The sequence below is a fragment of the Amia ocellicauda genome, chromosome 9, assembly GCF_036373705.1.
Source record: "Amia ocellicauda isolate fAmiCal2 chromosome 9, fAmiCal2.hap1, whole genome shotgun sequence".
In the NCBI taxonomy this organism is placed as follows: domain Eukaryota; kingdom Metazoa; phylum Chordata; class Actinopteri; order Amiiformes; family Amiidae; genus Amia; species Amia ocellicauda.
This window is the reverse complement of record NC_089858.1, coordinates 11,718,576-11,735,595: the sequence shown is the minus strand read 5'-3', so window position 1 is coordinate 11,735,595 and position 17,020 is coordinate 11,718,576.

Sequence of the window (17,020 nt, the reverse complement as noted above, 5' to 3'; positions counted from 1 at the left end):
TCAATTGTAAAATTAACAATTATTTTATTTAAATCAAATTTTAAATAGGTTATTGTTAATGTTGGACATGGTAATTTTTGATTAAGATAGACTTAATAATGGGGGTGGGTTCCATTTTCTAAAGTACACTGTTTTGGTTTAGTGTTATTCATCCATTTAGAGCTACTGCCAGAGGATCCAAATATACAGGTTTTGTAATGTGCAGCATTGTTAACAGATATGTTAGGGGTTAAATTTGGAATAAGGCTGAAGATACTCACCCTCTCTTTACCTAAAACGTGACCCCAATCCTCTTCCAAACTAAATTTGTCGGTGAAAATGCAGCCCTAAAGCTAACTGAAGAAAGGGTTTACTAGGAAATCTAGCCCCAACCCTAACCCAGATCCATCCCTGACCTACAAGCTGAACTTTCACCCAAAAACTACCTTAACTAGTCAAAACCTTGCTCTTAAACAGACCAAATGTTACTGTAACTATATTCCTTCTTTGATCTGTCTCCTTCAGTTCTCATAACCTTTGACTAAGAGGGCTTTCCTTTCAGAGGTACAACACCAGTCTCCAAGGAACGATGTTTAGGCAGGTCTTGTTGGTTTCACAACATGAAATGTATTCTTTGGAGATTCCTGATATGCTGAGTAAACCTCCTCAGGCACTGTGCCATCAGCAACCAGACATATGACAAATATATATTTATTATCCTTGCTTGTTCCACTTCCAGGCTTCCAGGGTTTGAACATATCTTTATGGCACTCGGCAGGATGGCATTACTTCTCTTGAAAGAATGCCAAATGCTTTCTGGTTATCTTCGGCGCAAAGATACCAAGCAAATAGCAGAGAAACTGATTGTAATTCACTGACTCTCTTCAAAGTAGCTCGGTACTACAACCAATTTGGAAGTCCAGAGAGGAGGCCATTATGGGGGTAATTGGATGCTACTCACGTACGGCACCCAGTCACCATGTTTATCACAATGCGTACCTAATGTCATACCAGCCTTCAGCTCCTGAGGTGTTCAAATCCATATAAATTGGGGGTATAGCCCAGTGACTGGACGTTCATGAGCAGACCAAAAGTGCTTCTGCTTTCATGCGTCCCAAATGGCCCCAAGTAAATGACCTTCCTATGAGTAACTGCAAAAGTAAGAAACCAAATAAACAAATAAATAAATAACAGCAGTCCGCTCCCAGTAACTCTCTGTGGTATACTAACAAGCTGACTAGAGAGCTCTCTATGTTTACAAATGCCAAATGCGCTGCTACAGCAAAACCTCTGCTAATAAGCCAACAGTCTAGCTCCTAAACAATGCTCAGAGTTACTCTCGACTCACAACTCACTGAGCAGTCTGCCTCTGTATGATGTCATTGAGCCAACACAGAACTGTAGCAAAAGTCTAGTTCAAATAATTGTAACACACTGCCAATTGTCACATGAGTTTGAAACAATAAAATACAAAAATAAACAGTACTATGTTTATCGCAAGGGTACTACTATGATACATCAATCCAAAGGGAACATACTATTTACTTTGAGACATATATATAAATCTTAATGCAGCTTTCGCATTCATCTATGATTCAGTAATAATAATAGCAACCAATAAGAATAATAATAATATTTCCCCACTATTATCATCAGCTCTCCTGAGGCTTTCCATTGACTGCACTCTCGTAGTGTGTCCCTGCGGTTTTGTCTCCCTTGACCACGTCCCTGCAGTAATGTACCTGGGTGTGAAGGACATCTGCGCTGCCAGGCTATCACAGACACAATCTCGCAGCACTTTAATAACTTTGAGAGCGGTCAGCACCCAGCGCTTTAATAACACTCCCTGTCAGGCCTCTCAACGCACGCCGAATTGTCTCGTTGGAATTCTTTATGGTGCCGGGCAGGGAGCTCTGATGATGGGTATAGAATACGCAGTGAAGCTCAACCCATCTCACTATTCCTCACACAAAGACGAGCTTCCACAGTCTGCTTTTTATCTGAGGATAAGGAAATAGATATTTACTTGCTCTTTGATACAGCAATACCATTTTAAAATTAACTCTGTGGTTTAGGTAGGAGAAAAATAGAGCCAGCCTTTTAGGCAACTGGAAAAAAAAAAAAATGTTCATGCCATAAACGTAGAAATGTAACAGTTAAAGAAAATATTTACATATTCAAAAGAACAGTGCCATTCATTTAGTCGTGCGTTTTTCTTTCACTATCATTTCAAACGGTGTTCTTCGATTCCACTAGAATTATAATGATTTGTGTAAACAAATTAAAATAAACGTACAAGACTTGTGTATTTGTTTAATGTTTGATTTCTATTGTTTTAGTCTCCCACTGCAATTGAAACAGATCTCTAACCACTAAAATATATATGAGGTCACACTGATGTAAGAGTGCAAATAGTCTTCTCTTACATACTAGTCTCCAAGCTACACACACACACACACACACACACACACACACACACACACAAAGAACTGGTCGGGCAAAACAGAAGGCGATTTCCAAGAATATTGCTATGCTAATGAGGGGTTAGGACATGTTTTCCTAGGCTGACGTTATTAGAGGCTCACTATCCGAGCAAACTGAAAAACTCTGGTCATTCCCTGGTACAACTCATTAACATAATCAGCAGCATTAGTTATTCATGCACTGTGCGGAATAGCTCTGGGGGTCAAATCTTTGCTCTGTCTAATAACCTGTGTTAAATATTAAAGAAGTACACTAGCAGACTGATTTGCATGCCTCACATCCTGGTAGATTATCACTTGCCTTTAAACTTAATATCCTTGTCTTGTACGTCTGCTTGACCCCCTGCTTTCCTTTAAAACAGGGTGGGGTGCAGGAATGGCAACATAGCTATTGAGGAGCTTGCTTTCCCTTCAGCACAAGGATGACAAAACGAGATACCTAGTCCCTAGCTGCCTCTTGATGTCAACAACTGGGCCGCCCCATTTTTATTAGCTTTTTTTGTTTGCTTGTATATACAGAATATACAATAGTATGAAAGGCAAATCTCATAGCACAACCAAGGCAGGCCTCATGTAAAGCAAACATCAGTGAAACAAACAAACAATCTTCACCCCGTGTGAATGTTAATGTGAGTGTCCACACGGCTGCACTCAAACCAGTGGGTTTTGGTCTTGCTCAAGTCATGTATGTGTAAATCTGCCATCAATGTCTCAAGATAATGTGGCTATTGGGTATTAATGAGTAAGCTTATTCTCCGCATGCCCTGAACAACTGATTAGGGACAGCGAACGCGGAGGCTACCCAAGCGTTCAGCCAGGCCACTCAGGAACAGTGAGCCGGACTCATTGTGTGGCGCTGCTGCTCTGAACCCCGCGGAAGTCATTAGGGGACCGGTGACCTCACTGGTGCAGCGCTCTGAGAGGCCACACATTGGCATGATGTCATCCTCCACGTGTCATAACTCATCACCACTCCGCACTCACACGCCCAGGGAGACAGGCATACAGACTATATTTCAAGCTTAGCTTTTTTGTGTTGTTGTTGTTGTTAAAGTTAAATGACATAGCCATGTAAAAGTATATTTCAGTCATATTTTGTGTTAATAGTGTTCATATGCATGCACTAAAACTAATGGGTTTTCCTCCCAAAAAACAGTGCAACACTATCTGATTACATTTCGAGCTAGGATTTTATACCTCCAAAGTGTTAATTTAGGCAGCTGATTTGATGCTATTCAGATTGCTACGTTTCTTGCTTTCTCTGGGTGTCTGAAAATGACACAATTGTCCCACCCCGGGTACATCTCACACTTCACACGATTTCAGTAGTCTAAAACCCGACTGTAAACTGGTCTGAGTGATTAATTATAATGATGTTTGGCTTTACTCGCATTAATGAGGGAATGACGGTCTGGCAGCCGAGTCAAGGCTATCTAACCACCCCCATCCTTAGAGAGAATGAGTCAAGGAGTTCCTGCAGTAACTGGGGAGGAGGTGGGATGTAAAGCAACAAACGCTAGGGGGACATGATGTGGTTGGGGTATTTTAACTTTATTGGGCGGAACGAGTGACCCGAATCAGAGTTGTCTACTCCGGAAATTGTATTATACTTTTATATATTTTAAGCAGCACGCCCTTAGTCTAATTAGAAGGGATATATGGAGTCTGATTCATATGTGATCATCATGAAGGATCACAAAGAGCTTCAGCAGACAGGAGAGAATAGGTTTCATTGTTCACCAGTGTGTAAATCACCATACACCTCATGCCAGTGTAGTAGGCTTATATGTGGCAGATACAAAGGAAGTAAGTCTGACTGAGAATGTCTGAATTGATATAGTTTTATGTCCATGAAGACCAAAAATCACTCCTCATTGTGACATTCTTTTTGAAGGAGAGATTAGGACCAATTAAAGTAACTCTGGGTTGGGGAGATGTTGAAGCCACATTTAAACAAGTAAGTAAATAAGCACACAAAGCTACAACTGAGGGAAATTAAGACCTTGGTGAAAATTTCACAAGGGTGCAAGGGATTCAGAACACTGTTAAAAGACAGTGTGACGATGATCGAATAAAAGCAAGAGAAAGTCCCAACACCCAAGGCTCTGGAGAAATTGAACTTATTGCACATAACCCCTCAACCTTGTAGGACCAGGAGAGACCAACGAGACAGACTAATGACCTGGAAACAGTCCTCTGGGCCTTCCTCCGTAATGATGTGGCTGGCTGTGTGTTTCTTTTTTTATTTCATTATTTTTTTATTTTTTTTTAATATAAGGCAAGAGATTAAAGAAAATAACAACCCTGCTTGGCTTCTTCATTATTGCTTGGTTGAAGTGACCATTAAGAAACGATGACAAAGGCCCTGCTCATTTATACTGTTGCAGGGGAGAAGGGGAAAAAAAAAAAGATTGGAACATTAAGCTGCCGGAAGCCCTAGGGATTTTCTAGTGGCTTAAATGAACTGAGACTATTAGAATTGAGGAGAATACACACATTTGAATAAAGAATTATATATATAAAATGAGACAGTTTAGGGTTTTATATTTGAATAAGCATGCAAATTGCAGCCTAGGTTTGTGCCGGTGTAAAAAGGCCACTGCAGCAATAGCAATTGGGTAAAGTAACAAAAAAATAAAAAAATGAACTGGTTGGTTTAATTCAGAGACATGCTTGACAAATTGAGAAGTGATTATTGTGCAGTTATTATTGCAAATGCAGGGGTTTGAAGTCCATTTATTTTTAGTTGCGTGTTTTAAATTCTCTGTGGATGGTGTTTATTGCTATAAATGTGGCATTTTAATTGGACTTTCTACAAATAACTTCTTAAAAAACTGCTTACCTTTTAATTCCAAAACATACATGTAGGCTCCGAAGATTTTATTAATAAGAAAAAAATGCAATTAAAGAAAAGTAATCTGCAATCTGACTGCCGATTGACGAACATCTGAAATCTGACATTGACCCACCCTTTCCTGTCAAGCTACTACTTTGATTGGCTGAATGTCAGACACAATACGTCGCATCCATGGCGATTCAGAGGAAAGCCAATGCAGAAATGGACTACCAGGAAACAGGCATTCGGTGGCTTTTTTCCCACTGAAAACAATTTCTAAAATATATTGAAATCTAGTTTGCATTTGTATTGCTTTAACTATTAGAAAGTCTACAAATTCACTATATTACAGTCTGATTGATGTTTATATAATAGTTTTACGGCGGTAGAAGTTGCACAGTTTGAGGGTTATCTCAAATACAGCTAAATACAGATTCCTTACCTTTCATCCCTAAGAAAGAAAGAAAATAATAGATTTGGCAAACCTATGGTCCTGTAAAATAGCTGTACCCTGATGATTTGTACACTGCGCATACACTGCTGGTTTATCCTGGCCAGTGAAGTCCCAAGGAGGTCAGTGCTGAGCAGAGACATCAGAAGCACTGTGCATAACTACTGATCACTCAAGACCAAAAGGGCTTGAGTGGTTCTTACTGTTATTGGGGAGAATTCAAGTCAAACAATATCCACACTTGGCTTGTTCATTACCATTGAAGCCCAGTGACCATTAAGGCAGTATGACAGAGACCCTGCTCATTTGTAGCAGGGACGGCACACAGAAGCCTGGGGCTGCCTAATGAAATCTGAAACCATCAGATTTAGTTGTCTTACGGGAGGTAACACATTTGCAAAACACAGCCAAATTCATACAATCACATACCCCCTGTGGTCATTAGAAACGAAAACAGTCATTGCAGAGAGGAATTATATTAATAACATATTATTTTATTTCCTCATCTGCCTGCTTTCCGTGGTCGTGCTTCTCCCAGCCAGATTCCATACCCAATAAAGCAATAATGAGGCTGTTGTTAGAATATTATCTGAAATTCGGCGCTGTGAGTTCCTGTCTTTTCCCAGGTGTTGTCTGCTTCCAATTGCTTTCGTAAACACCTGCTCAGCAATGCACATGCCAGAGACGTAGGAAAATTAAACTTTTTGGCATAAAGCTTACATTTCTGACAGGTAGGTAATACCCTATTTTTTTGTTCCTCTCGATTTTTGCCCATTATATTGCAAAACATCTACCCAAGCAAGATCCCCAAACTCCCCCATTCTGTAATTGATGGACACTGCAGGGTGCAAAGTTTTCTTGCACTATTCCCATCTACTTAGTTGTTAATTCATTAGTTTAATAGCTTGTGAATAACTGAGGGAGAAGCCACAACTAAGCTTTAAACAATTGTGAACTAAGAAGAGAATTGAATTAAATCAGCAGTAATGCATGAATCTTTAACTCATGACTAATACCTTTAAGGGATTCAATTCATAATGATCTTAATTAGTTTGAAATTATATGTTTAATAATTGCATTAGCCAATTTAATTTTAGATGAGTTTCTCCTGTAAGCAAAATACCTTCTGTATCACTACTGATTAGCTCATAATGTAAAAATGTAATGTTGGTGGACTGTTTACAAGAAGCTGAACTAAAGTCTATGAAATCATCAAAGCTCCCCTGATTTTAACCAATCATAATTCATACATAAAGTCATAATTCTGCTTCGTTACATTTTAGAATCTTCAGTTAAATACTGTAAAAGGCTATACACATAGAGTACCAGTTGCCTTCCTATAAACAACTGAAAAAGCAGGCCCAAATAAGTATTGTAAATTCCTTTAGAAAAATTACAATCTGAAAATAAATAATGTGAGTCGGCGTGTGTGAGTATTAGAGCAGTACCCTTGAAGTCCTCACCCAGGAGAAACACTCGAAAACGATACTTGATACAGCTCGGACCTCTGTTGAGTTTAATAGGTTTTGTTTTCTGAATGTTAGGGGTCATGAACACTAATCTAAACTGTAGATGCACCGCATACATAAACATGACCACCCATTGCATGCTCAGAGCATTATGGCAACAGACAGTGACATTATGCAGCTCTCCGCAGTGTTAGAAAAGTGTCTGGAGGACCATCTTGGTGAGCCAACATGATACCATTAATCATTAGATAGACCTTAAATCAATTTCTATCAGGAACCCCCCTTGTAAGGGGTATCACACAATACATTAATGAACTTGAGCAATCAGTACTGGGGCTACAAGAGACTGCATAAATAATATCACTTCCCTCGGTCTATGTAAGTGACAGCATGGTTTCCTGGCTTTGCAGTTACAGTAATAAGAATTTAATTGCATTTTTAAATACTGCCTGTATACTGAGGACAATAAATATGCCTTTGGTATATTTTAAAATGCAGAGTATGCACACTCGGATGCAGACCACTGAGATGTATGGGAAGAAAATACAAAAAAATCTGTAATTTTAAGTCTTCACATAAAAGCAGGCCTCTTTTTTCTAACCTGAAGAGGGACTTCTCCTTTCTCCAGTGCATCCTGTTCAATTAGGTAGTATTGTCTTGTCCATGGATGACCTGAAGCAATAAAATCCTTCTGCCAAATCTGAGGGAATACTTAGAAAAATTTATACGCAACCCCTTCTGTTCACTCCGCTATGAAGACGCATTGTATGTAAGGAGCGTTCTCCAACGGGATGTATTTTATTCCTTGGACCGGTGTACCAGGCACCACTTGAAACTGCTTCAAAAACACCTTCCTCCAAATCTTGACGAGACGGGAGCCCTTGTAGTTGTCGTCAAGCTACTTTGAGGAAAAATGTGGTGAACTTAAAACTCAGAAGTTCAAACACTTTTCAGGATGTGAGCATTAAAGAGAACATTTACAGCCAGGTGACTTAAGCAGGTGTGCCAACATTTTTGGTGATATTTTGTGGAAGTCTGGTTTCTTGCTCATGAAGTACTCAAGCACATGACATGTAACATTTAAATCATGTATATACATTAATGGCCTCATTTCATACTGAATTGTGATTCATTATTTGATCTTGTCTGCTCAGACTGATATCTAAAATGATTAATATCTATTTAACAAAAAAACTTGCAGAAAAAACTCAAAGAGGAAGGAAAGGGAATGACATGAAAATGTGGTAGAGGTCTGCAGCCTGTGACGCTTAAACTGTGAGTTATGAGACACTTAATTTACCTTTACTAAGCTTTAATTTAAATCAGTATTTATCTCAGCTGGACATGACCCTTGGAAAGCTACTGCCTTGGAAGAAGAATTTTCCCAATAGTGGTTTTGAGGTCAGATATTTTATGAACAGTTACACCCTGTACTCCATCTGAACTGATTTGCATAATCCATTGTATGCCTTGCAGGCTATGAACTGTATGTTAAAGTTTATGTGAGTATATAATATTCTGTTATACAAGAACATATAACTGAACTAGATGTCACCTTGGATGAAGGTATATACTAAATTAATAATAATAATAATAATTATTATTATTATTATTATTAACAATAATAATAATAATAATAATATTAATAATAATAATATGCCGCAGGTGGCTAGCAAAGCAAATACCCATTAATCAGATTGACCACATTTGGGCATCCAACAGAATATGCAACTAATTAGAATCAAACAAATATATAGTCCTCTGTCCTTTTTTCTTACTTCGGAATCCTGATGTGCAGCATATTAAATAAAATATTGACAATTAACATTTCAAGATTGGCCATCAAATATAAACCAAAAAAAACGGTGTAGTTTAAACTTCAACATCCATTGTTCTTCCATTGTAGTGATGCAACAATCCTGGTTAAAGCTCCACTGATGAGAATATTTCAATTTATTTAACTTGCCATTAAAGTAAAGCATCTAAAAATAATGAATTATGCTGCCTGTTTGTTCTACCTCATGTGCATAAACTGTTGCAAAAGCTTTTTATCACATTTGTTTTGAAAATGTGAATAATTTTCTCCACTGAGTGCATTAGCTAACATGAGTTTTAAGTGACAGTCTTTGGCTTTCAGCTTTCGTCTCTGGAGAATGATACATTTTTCCCATTACTGTATTGTTAGATTAGAAATAGAACAAAATTGCTTTGAATTAGTACAATTTCCATTCAATAAAATTAAATTACTGAGTAAAAAAAAAAAGAAAGAAAAAAATCAAGTTAGCAAAATGTATAATGTGAAAAAATGCATTTTAATAATGTATGTTACAGTTTAAGTGCAGCAGTGAAGGGGAAAAAGTTAAATATTATAACAATAATAAAACACATAAATAATAAACCAGATTGAAAACCAACCTTTATAAAGTGTTACCCTATCATACTGCTGAAATAAGTATTTTAGGAAGTCTTGCACAAATCCACACTCACTTGAAAAAGACAGACACACTCTGCAATCCAAAGCTCAAGAGATTTGTTATGATCCTCCTTAAAATGAGTTCCTTATGCACGTAAGAAAGGCTATTTTTTTCCAGCTGTACTTTACCCACTCTGCAATTCAAAAATGCTTAGACACCGAATCTGACATTGTATTTGAAATCCCACAATCTCTGAAAAGCAGAAGACAATTAAATTGAGTCGAGGAGAAGAAAAAGACATCGAGAGGGCCCAATTCTTATCGTCAAAAGGATAAACCTACACCTAACAATACAAGAGTTCTCCAAGAGTCATTTTAAAAATAATTATAATTATGAAGAAGGGATTCAAAAACTTTGCAGGATAAGAGCTCATATGTACACCGATTTCTCTCTGAAAGCAATGCTCCAATATTAGCATTATACGTGCATTGTGCGACTCTAATGTCTCATGCAAAATCAACTGCAAATAAAGGTTATATTTTATTTTATTTCTTTGGCGAGAGATGTGTAGTGGGTGGAAATAAGCTCTACACGATCACAAGCATTTCAAGTTTCCTAAACCTGCATCCCCGAATCCGTTCTTGCCGTCGCTGTGCACATTTCATTATTTAACACCATTATGTTCTCACAGAAACGTGAGAGTCCTCCAAGTTCTCCGCAATCCCCTGCCCAAGACGAGGATGTGGTGTACAACCCGGGCTGCCTGAAGGAGGTCATACAAATGTTCTGTTTTAACATCAGGAGGTAAAAGGTTCACCAGTGGGAAATTGTTTAATCCCACTCTGCTGCGAGCTTTGTCGTCTCAGAGGACAGAAAGACGCATGACTTGGGCAGGAAATTTTGTGGAATCAAAGGCAAGGGCGGATGACATTTCATCAGGACGAACACATTGCACATCCACAACCCATGAGTACTGACCAGGCAACGAAATAAATTATCTAAGGCCGTCATATCTGTCTCTCTCTCTCTCTCTCTCTCTCTCTCTCTCTCTCACTCTATTTATTTATTTATTTATTGGAGGCTCTTTTTATGGACTTTGTATTTTTTAAAAGGTCCATTTACCTGATTGTGCCCGTACAAAGCAAAATACTAGATTATTAAAAGCTTTAAAATAATGCGTAAAAGGTGTGGGTGAGAGGGGAAGGATTGAACGGCTAGAGTGCATGGCTAGTGTCATATAATGATAAGCCCTTTAGTGTTTTTAAACCTCAAACTGCCCACAGTCTCTTGATAAAATGTCAAGGGTCAGTGTATTTAACATCCCACAAACAATATTCTGGAAACCTCTAACAGCCATTTAGGTGTCAATAACACAGGGCTTGATCTATTGTGTGTTCTCCAGAGCAATCTTGATATAACCATTGCACACAGACACACAGTCATATCGTTAATGAAAGCTTGCAGACGCAATTGACAGCTCTTAGGTCTCACTTAAGTGATTAAAACCCAGCGTTGTCCCTGACAGGATTCATAAAAGAAGTTTCATCATGGATTCTCTCTGTGCCCTTTCTTCTGTAAGGGAAAAGCACAACACTAATGTATAATCTCCTAGGTGAATTTCTTTGACCTTAAGTAAAGCCTCCTCAGCTGGTTTTCAGATAATGACGGTCGGCAAAGAGAAATCAATAAGAAACTTTCTATACGTAAGTACCCCATTAGGGTTTCATTTTCAATACCACGAAACAATCCCTTAAAATCAGTACCTTGCTTATATTCGTGCAACAAACACACAAACCGTAAAATGCCAATAATGATCTTCACTTTTCCCCCTATACTGTTACAGACTGATGTCTAATTTGTCTATAAAATTAGTGTTACAAAAATCTACTGACATTTGACACGGAGAAAAACATTTCACATTGCAAGCCCATGGCACAAACAGCAGAACTTGGGTGTCAGATGGAGAACTAATGCAGTTCGGACAGGAAACACTATGCGCTCACAGCTACACAGTAGACAACAGGGATCTACGTTGCAAAGCAAGCTGAGGTAACCCTGGCTGATATGGAAACCACCCAACCGCCCCTGAAAAGCCAGTTCTAGACACTCCTATGGTAAAACAACTTTTGACTTGACTTTGGATGAAATTACTCGATTCACACAATGTGTGGAAGTCTTTAACAGTTACAAGGTGGTTTTCTTCCTTTGGGTGGGAACTGAAGTCAGCGGTTGATCACATGGTCATAGATTGCCTCTGCATCAACTTCTTTACCTTACCTGAGGTCTGATCTGCCTCCATAATTCCCTGCCTCAGAAGGCCAGAAGATATGTGTTTTTCATTCAACCAGAGCCTTCTGGTATCTGAACTGAACTAATTGTTTTTCGTAGGTCTTAACCAGGTGAGTCTTTCAAGACTGACTGCAGACTCGACTATACATTCGCACATTAAACCTGTCTGTTTAATAGCCAATGTTTGCCATTTTAACCTCCAAAAAAACAAGCCATGGCCCTAAGACTTTAAGGATTATTAAAGCTGTCCACCTGTATACAGATAACAGGGCTATGAATAGACTGGATATCCTGCAATGTCCTAGTTATTATACCACAGGGCCCCAATCCACCACCCCTGGTTAAAATGTCAAAGGTCACCCTAAATAACCTCCCTCAAATTATATTCTGGAATCCTCTAATAGCCATTAAGGTGTCAATAATGCCTGATGTATGTTTTTTGTTCCTCAAAAATCTTAACTATCAGACACGTAAATATGGACACATTCCTAATAACTCAATATCTGCTGTCCATTCAAAATGATATTTCTTGTGAAAATCTCTATCTCCTGAATGGTCTGCTGAGTATCTCATTGTCTTGCTATCAGGTTCAAAGGATTATCAAGCAATCCGGTGGATGGACAAAGCTGCAGCAGTGTTTGTTAGCTCACCTTGGAAAAGATGATCAATGAATCTTCCAAATCTTTCCTGGTGCAATTCTCAGAACAACACTGGACTCTCTAAATTATACTGTAATAATTGTTATTATTAAGTGTTATCATTTTTATGTTTGTGTAGCAGGGGGTGTTTGTATTTATTTTTGTTATTTATGCAAACTCAGCGACACAATATGAGCTGCTCCTCCATGGGTAATGGTATCATTTAACTCGATTTTGCAATCTTAACAGTAATGACAAGAGTCTGTAGGGGAAGGGACAACACTGTGCCAATCGCTGCCTTGGAAATATTACTTTCATCCACTATGTTAACTTGGGGCCATTCGTCAATTAGCGGAACAACCAAAAGCAGTCTCAAAATGATCCACCCATATACTAATTAAAAGGGTGTAGCATTTACTAAATTAAATGCCACAATAAACATAAAAGGAGTTGCAAAAGTAAGAAATAAAAAGCATGTTACTGGCACGTCTATGGGGCTCTCAAGACACATTGTAATGTTCGGTCGCCTGATGTGAATCGTGGAAAGTGCAGCAGTGCCACAGCATCATGTACCTTCTGTTGCGATCCCATCTGGGTTTTTAATTTGGTTCAATTTCATATCAATGAGCGGAAGAAAAATATTTGTTGAACCGCTGGATGCTGATCAGGCGAAGGAAAATAACTGCAGCGATTATTTAGGGGAAGAAAACACATCCTTGGTGTTCAGAGATAAAGCAGCGTTTGTGTTTTAGTGTTTTCTACGGGCACTGACTGGAATACAGGTGTAGAAGTAACGAGTAAACAAAATGTTAAAATTACTTATGGTAAACCATTTCATTTACAACACAATCAGTAACAACCTGGTTGTCTATATTTACCAGTGAACGGATTTTCAAAATGTACCAAAAACTAACAGCAGTGCGAAAGAGCAGGACGTCAAAATTGTAAACAATGCAGAACTGAATGTACAATGTCCTTTTTTTATCCCGTCGAGTATGGCTTTAGGCCTGGATATGTATAGAACACTGTCCTCTTAAAAGTAACCAATGACATATTCTTAATGTGATGGCTAGGGATCAGTTCTACACAGCAACCTTCACAGACCTATCCCAGAGTTCAGACCTGCTAAATCATGATCTTCTCCTCTGGAAACATGGACAAATTTGCAATATATGATGATGCAGCAGTAGATTGGTTTGCAGGCTACTTGAAAGATCATATTCAAAACCAATGGGTTGCACCCATGCCTTAATCAATAAATGAATCCAACTGATGTGACGTGCAGAAGCAAAGCAAATGTACAGCTCTGGTAATTTATTTGCAGCATTAATGTACACTTGAGGTGACTATCTGCAATCAAACACTGCCGTAGTCGCTGCACCAGGGGGAGAGGGGATAGGAAACCAGTCCGCGGTTGCTAGTGCTGAGCACGTGCTTCTCCCGTTCCCTGTTCTAGTGACAGGAAGAGAAAAGTAGAGACTCACTAAATATTTATCAGCTGTTGCTCTGGTGGGCATACGCGCTGCCCGGTGTCTGAACGGGACAGACAGGCCCTTCCGAGTTTGAAGTGGCTGATTTAATGTTCAGACCCTGGGACGCGTCGTCACTTTGCTGTACTGTGACTAACTTGTGGGCCAGTGGCATTATTTAGACGGAAAGCCCCCAGGGCAGATTATTTTAAGTGCCTCAGAATGTATAGTCAGCATTTACAGTGAAATATCTTCTGTTTAAAACACTTTTAATGCTCAGGCTCCCCCAAGGCAATGACCTGGTTCCCCGATAGCGAAAAGCATATCTGTCTCGGCCCATTTGCCACACTGCAGCTGAAAAGATCGTACTCCTTCACTGCTCTAGGAGAATTTTCCTCTTGCTTTCAGCATCCCTTTTTCCAATGGTCGTCCTTTCTGTCCTCAGCTTGGGACCTTTTTAAGTATTTGTCAATTGCTTCTCCAGCAGAGGTCAAAATGGGGGGGTTCCAAAATAACTTGAGGGGTATTTTCCATCATCCGATGCTTTAAAGTTTCTGTTTTAATCCCAGAAAAGTCCACGCCAGAAAGAATGCAGCACTTAATTCAGCCGTATCTAATTAAAACTATAACTTCTTAAGAACTGTGCAAAAGTCTAAAAGGTGGCAGCCTTAACATTTCAACACAGACTCCCCCCCTTAATGAATGAATTCAATTACATCGTATTAAAGTGATTTATAAAATAAATATATTATATACGTCCCTGAGTAAATACAAATACATAATCAAGCCTAAAAGCTCTTGGCTAACCCACTGATTTGACCTTTTCTTAATAAAACTACCATTAGGAAACAGTAAACATTTCATTCTACACCATAATGCAATATTATGTGATTACTGTATTCATTTCAAGTTAAAGCAATCTTTTAATGCATGTAGTGCCTTCTAAATGCATTTGTTGCACTGAAGATCAAAATAAAACAGGGATTTCGATTCAGGAGAGGCATTCGTTTTTTTTTAAAAGGCCGTCCCTTGGGAGAGCCATTGATTCATTAATGAATCTCAGGGCAGACAAAAATGGATTTCTTCCTTTGGATGTGTCTGTATATCTCTCCTTTAACATGCCGGCAGCGTTACGTTGCATTTGATTACACATTGGGAGGAAAAAAAATCTTTGCATTTCTATAAAATATTCATCGCAGTGGCTGTGCAAAGTGGTCTATATGTGGGTGCAGTGGTCCCATATGTATAGGGTATATGTGTAATCTGTCAAACACGTGTGTGAAGACTATTGAGACTATAATCTGTGAACGATATACAAACTTAAAAATAAAAATAAAATTAAATGCAAAGGAGCACAAATGATAGAATTACAGAAATAAAATATAGATATATACACTCACCTAAAGGATTATTAGGAACACCATACTAATACTGTGTTTGACCCCCTTTCGCCTTCAGAACTGCCTTAATTCTACGTGGCATTGATTCAACAAGGTGCTGAAAGCATTCTTTAGAAATGTTGGCCCATATTGATAGGATAGCATCTTGCAGTTGATGGAGATTCGTGGGATGCACATCCAGGGCACGAAGCTCCCGTTCCACCACATCCCAAAGATGCTCTATTGGGTTGAGATCTGGTGACTGTGGGGGCCAGTTTAGTACAGTGAACTCATTGTCATGTTCAAGAAACCAATTTGAAATGATTCGACCTTTGTGACATGGTGCATTATCCTGTTGGAAGTAGCCATCAGAGGATGGGTACATGGTGGTCATAAAGGGATGGACATGGTCAGAAACAATGCTCAGGTAGGCCGTGGCATTTAAACGATGCCCAATTGGCACTAAGGGGCCTAAAGTGTGCCAAGAAAACATCCCCCACACCATTACACCACCACCACCAGCCTGCACAGTGGTAACAAGGCATGATGGATCCATGTTCTCATTCTGTTTACGCCAAATTCTGACTCTACCATCTGAATGTCTCAACAGAAATCGAGACTCATCAGACCAGGCAACATTTTTCCAGTCTTCAACTGTCCAATTTTGGTGAGCTTGTGCAAATTGTAGCCTCTTTTTCCTATTTGTAGTGGAGATGAGTGGTACCCGGTGGGGTCTTCTGCTGTTGTAGCCCATCCGCCTCAAGGTTGTACATGTTGTGGCTTCACAAATGCTTTGCTGCATACCTCGGTTGTAACGAGTGGTTATTTCGGTCAAAGTTGCTCTTCTATCAGCTTGAATCAGTCGGCCCATTCTCCTCTGACCTCTAGCATCAACAAGGCATTTTCGCCCACAGGACTGCCGCATACTGGATGTTTTTCCCTTTTCACACCATTCTTTGTAAACCCTAGAAATGGTTGTGCGTGAAAATCCCAGTAACTGAGCAGATTGTGAAATACTCAGACCGGCCCGTCTGGCACCAACAACCATGCCACGGTCAAAATTGCTTAAATCACCTTTCTTTCCCATTCAGGCATTCAGTTTGGAGTTCAGGAGATTGTCTTGACCAGGACCACACCCCTAAATGCATTGAAGCAACTGCCATGTGATTGGTTGGTTAGATAATTGCATTAATGAGAAATTGAACAGGTGTTCCTAATAATCCTTTAGGTGAGTGTATATATATATATATTTATATAGCATTCACTTTTGTGGCCATACAACTTAGCTGAACAGAAATAATTAAGCTAAGAAATAAGTTATATTAAAATGTATTAATTCACAGTCAAAAGCACATAAATGTATATCAACACAACCAAAAAATATGATGCCCCATATAACTTTTTTTTTTTTTATGGAAATAGACATCACCATAAATTGATTTTAATGCTTAGCTTTTAATGTGTCTTAATATATTTTAATTAGGTTATAATTAAGATGAATATTTAAATGCAAAGTGTAATCAAATGAATTGCAAGCTTACACTAAATGGTTATAATTAAAGGGAATCAGAGTTACATCTGACAGAGGAAACGTATGAATTTGCCAGCTTTTA